Source organism: Staurois parvus, unplaced genomic scaffold, assembly GCF_062004578.1.
Source record: "Staurois parvus isolate SC_StPar_1 unplaced genomic scaffold, SC_StPar_1.0 ptg000135l, whole genome shotgun sequence".
Classification (NCBI taxonomy): Eukaryota; Metazoa; Chordata; class Amphibia; order Anura; family Ranidae; genus Staurois; species Staurois parvus.
Window position 1 is genome coordinate 2,362,994 of NW_028317931.1, and position 5,474 is coordinate 2,368,467.

Here is a 5,474-nt window from a genome sequence, read left to right on the forward strand (position 1 = left end):
ATGATCTGCAGCGAGTGTCAGTGTTAATTTGATGACAACCCAAACACAGGTCACAAATGCAGTGGTGCAATGCCAGGATCCTGCAGACTCTCAGTAAGCTGTCTGCCCGTACCTTCCATACAAGCAGACATTACTGAAATGCAGGAAGAATCAATGAACTATAAGAGTGCTCACTAGCACCCTCATAGATCTTTGGGAACTACAAGCCGCAGTGGAAGATGGGACTAAGGCTTCATGTACACAGGCCTCTTCAGGGCACCAGTCGGTGTCCACTTTAACTAGACCCACAGCTGACTATCTAGCACCAGAGTGGTATTAGCAGCAAGAAGTCTCTAAGATCCTTTAGGGGTATCTGTACTCACAAGGCCCAAGGACAGCCAGTTGGTTGCCTTCTTTCATGATACCAGACCAGGACTTCAGTAGACCACCCCTCATTTAGCTCTTAGCAACCTCAGTATATATACTGAGCTCTCAGGTCGCCCACCTGATGCCTCACAACAGCAGACTAATCCTATCCACGAAAAGACACAGAGCTCAGTCTGCTCACTAAATATATCCAGTCTCCCAACATGCCATCAGAGCTTGATGTAGCAGGACCTAGAGTTCCTGCTATGTGATGTTGACATTTTCACACAATTGGGTGGCCCTATGCACGTTTGTTGAAAGGAAACTCCTTCTCCTTTTCAGGCGACAAGCTTCACAAGATTTGTAAAGGTGTGGTTCAGCACACGATGCTGTCATACGACAAATGTGGCAGAATCGCATTGCATTTGGGGCACTGTTGAAGGATAATGGCACCCAATCGAGTGCAGCACATTGTGTTGCAATTACCATGCAATGTGGGATCAAGGGCAGAATTGCAGTGATTCTGTCTGCGATCCCAAATTGCGAGATGTGAATCGGGCCTAAAACATCATCAGGATATGCCCATTCCAGAAATTTGTTGCTCATTTTTTGAGTATGGACGTCACATCAGTGCAAATTCAGAGCACCCACATAATTTGGAAAACATGAGGATTATTTACCAAACCTGACAGCTCAAAGAAAAACTAATAATATAATACAATATATTATAATATAAAGCGCTGAGCAAACTGTTGGCACTATATAAATCCTGTATTATAATAATAATAATAATAATGTAATATAAAATAATATAATACTGTATAATAATAGTTAATAATAATAATAATAATTATAATTATTATTTAATAGCAATTGAAATGTAATTATTGTTATTATTAATATAATATTCTAATATAATTCATCAAGATGATAGTAAATGTGGTAAATACCAGCTGTCACAAAATGGTATGCATTAGCCCAACTACAATAAGTCCGCCTACAACTGAAGCTGATTTTTGATTAGTCAATATAAGAGTAGATATAACATATTATTGCTGTTTGTAATATAAGCAGTGAAAGGTTATTTTCAGACGACACTTTAGTCTAGCACAGTCCATCTTCCTTAAAGAGGATCTTCAGTCTTGTTACAAAAAAAAAATAAAAGCTACAAAAACTCAGCTGCTGGCTTTTAATAAAAAGATACTTACCAGCCCAGGGATCTAGCGCTGTCTTCACCTGGGATGGTTCTTCGCCAGTCTCCAAGTTCACCATCTTGAATGTGGAAAGCTTGCTGTGAAACTGGCTCCTTGCAGACACTATGAGCTTACTCAATGGTCCCAGATCCTCCTAGGACCTGTGAGGTGTCCCTGGAGGTTGCGGGCGGGGGGGGGGGCCCAAACTGTCAAAAATAGGTTCTCGTTCCCAGAAAAAAAAACAATCTCCAATGACGAAAGAGGAGGGGGGAGGAGGATGATAAGCAAAAAGTATCATTTCAGGTGAAGTTCTGCTTTACAGTGGTTGTAAACCTGACATGATATACAGTATGAACATGTAGTGTGTACATATCTCAGTCCAGAACACTAAGGGGTTTATTTACTAAAGCTGGAGAGTGCAAAATCAGGCCCACGTCTGCAGAGAAACCAATCAGCTTCTAACCTCAGCTTGATCAATTAAGCTTTGGCAATAAAACCTGAAAGCTGATTGGTTTCTTTGCAGAAGTGAGTCTGATTTTGCACTCTCCAGCTTTAGTAAATAAACCCCTAAGTGTAATTTCTGCCTGCTGCCTCATTCCTTTCCTATCTGCATGGATCCCTTCTGACAGATTTTCCTGACACCAAGAGGTAAAAGGTGACAGGGGGGGAGAACTCCAGCACACAGCTTATGATTGAAAGCCTATGTGCTGTGTGAAGAGGGGTGTGTCCCTTCCCTCCAATCAGCTCTCAGCTGCCTTCACTGAGTGTAACTTCAGCTCACTGCCCCTGCTTTCTGAACTCTCAGACAAGCTGTATAAATTCTGTACTTTGAACAGTTGTGGAGAAGAGAAGACTGCAGATAAACAGATACAACTTATGTAGGAGGATTTGTTTCATCTCTGTGTATCACCTGAGGCGGGTCACTTCATAAAGGTTTACAGCTACTTTAAGGGTTAGCATTTAAATTCTCTGCTTATCTACCTATCAAGAGTTCTAAATGTTCTGACATTTTCCATACTTTGCTGTGTTCCAGTACACCTTTGATAATGTCACTTTCTCTCTATTTATATTATATTGTATATTACGGTCCAGCTGGAACATGGCACAGCATTGCGTCCGGTTAAAGGAGTGCATACTGTCTATATGTCCATGTTCACTACCATGACTGCAGGGTTACTGCAAGTAGGACAAGTGGGACTTTAACTTGTTTGCAGATAGGATCTTTCATGTAAATACGCTTCTGCAATGTTCTGACTGTGTGTTCCCTGTCAGAGGTACGGCACAAACCTGATTTGGGTGATCTTTATGAACGTCACCTGGTGTCAGTTGGTATACGTATGTATATTGTATTTATGGCTCACACTGTTTTGCACACTTCACCTGTCACCAGGGGCGGACTGACCATTTGAGCACTAGGGCACTGCCCGAAGGCCCGGGGTCAGTAGGGGGCCCCATGAGATGCCCCTGGCACCTTTCATTGTCTTATTCATAGGCTTTTTTGGGTGTGGGTGAGGGCGCAGGAGCCCCATGATCCCCTATTGCCCGGGGGCCCCATGAGTTGTGAGTCCGCCCCTGTCTGTCACCCTGTTAAAGGAGATCTCTGCCTCTACATTTTTTTTCCATGGGATACAACCCTGACATTCTAGCTTTTTCTGTTTATTGGATTCATACTAGACATACTAGACAATCATGTACAATTTGTTTTGTTATGAATCGAAATTCTGACTAGATTTTTGTTATTTGGAGATTCTGATGTATCTGAATTTCTGAATCACAATAGTAACAAATTTTAATGAATCTGAAATAAATTATAACATAAATTAATAATTCAAATTTGAAATGGATTAGAAAATGAATTCAAATTCAAAATGGAAACATATTATAATAAATACAGCAAGGTATAAACCTGAGTCCTATTTAGGCTGCTTTATAGAAAAGAATATACAGTAAAAGAATAAAGCAGAATAGAATAAAATAGAAAATTAGAGTAGACTGGAATAGAATAGAATTATCATAAAGGTCTAAAAGGCATTTATTTCACCAGAATCTGGTGAGTGCGGTATATGTTGGTTTAAAGTACTGATCTTTGGTTGAAGCACACTTCTTTGGAATAAGGACTTTTTTTTTTTTATTTTTATTTTTATTTTGGCACTTGTTTTTATATACATATCATTTTTTTCATAATTATTCACGAAATTTGGAGTGGGACTATTTATATATATAATTTTTAAAAGTCATATTTTATAATTTTTATATGACTTAATATTTTTCAATTATTTGAGCTGTTTGTGATGTTTTCATATTTTTGGAATAGAAAAGAATTAAAAAGAATAGAACAGATTTGAAAAATAAAATAGAATAATCCTAAATAGAATATGATTAAAAATAAAGAAATATAGTATAATAGAATAGAAAAGAATAGAATAGAAAACTAAATAAAAGAACAAAATACAGGGCTATGGAAAAGTATTTGTCCCCTTACTGAATTTGTTTTGCATATTTGTCACACATAAATAATTTGAATTGTCAAACAAATTTTAATTTTACACAAAGATAACCCGAGTAAATACAAAATGCATAATATAAACAATAAAATATGAGCGCTGGGTGATAGCAGGAAAAACAGAGGGGAGCAGCCAGCATAGAAGGGGAAACAACCTCAAATCCACGAAGATATGCCAAAAATAATAGTACAAATGCAGCGCTATAGAGTATTTACAGTACACAAATGGTATCTCAAAGCAACACAAGTATTGGATATAGTTCATGCGATATAATGTGACTGTGGTGACACAATGAGCAACAATTAGCTTTCTTGACTGCTGTGGCTGGAAGCAATGCGCATACTATGCACTAACCAGATAGCACAGATTAATGTGCGTTGGAGTATATAAGACCTACTCCTAGGTACTCTGGGAACTCTGGGATCTCTGCATGTGGATGTGGTCATCAGGTGGTGGTGCCTCACCAGCTGTCATCTATCCAGGGCAGGTTTCCACTCTCCATCAATGTGTGAACATATTAGATTAGCTGCGTCCAGCAGTGCAATTTGCAGCCATCAGGGGGATCATACATTCAGATGAGAATCCAGAAAGGTACCTTCAGGAGAAGGACTCTCGGTGCCAAAAAAATGAGCCCAGAGAGAAAGAACTCCAGTAGTGTAGTATGTTTAATGATCACAAAAGGAGTAACATCAAGGTACAGGTAAAAAAAGAACCAGCACTTACATCTGAGGTAGACAGTAGGTCATGCAGTTAGTGTTCCATGAGAAAGGGTACCTCGCTAACGCGTTTCGTGTAACAACACATTTTCAAAAAGCAAAATGCAGTTTTTAAATGATTATTTAATTTGTTAAGGAAAGAAAAAGTTGTCCAAACCTGCATGGCCCTATCTGAAAAAGTAAGTGTCAACTGACGTGGCACCATTTTTGCTCTTTGCAATACTGCCAATGCAAAGGAATTTTTTTTCTGTTCAGTGACACTGGAAACCAGGGGTGGACTGACCATTTGGAAACTCGGGCACTGCCCGAGGGCCCGGAGTCAGTAGGGGGCCCCATGAGATGCCCCTGGTACCTTTTTCATAGTCTTTTTTGAGTTTGGGCAAGGACACAGGGGCCCCATGATCCCCTATTGCCCGGGGGCTCCATGAGTTGTCAGTCCGCCCCTGCCGGAAACACAGGGGGATTTTTTGCCCAATGACACTAATGCAGAGCCATTTTTCTTCATAGCAAAAACACAGAGGCGGGGATATTTTGCCTTCCAGTGACACCACTGATGAAGAGGCATTTTTTGCTTCCAGTGTTGCCACAGATGCAAGGATATTTTTTCCTTTCAGTGACACCACAAGTGGTAACATCAACTCAGGGACAATGTTTTCTTTGCCACTGGCAGCCCCATATTTGTGGACTAATTTTAAAGTCTAGTTCCCTGCCATGTA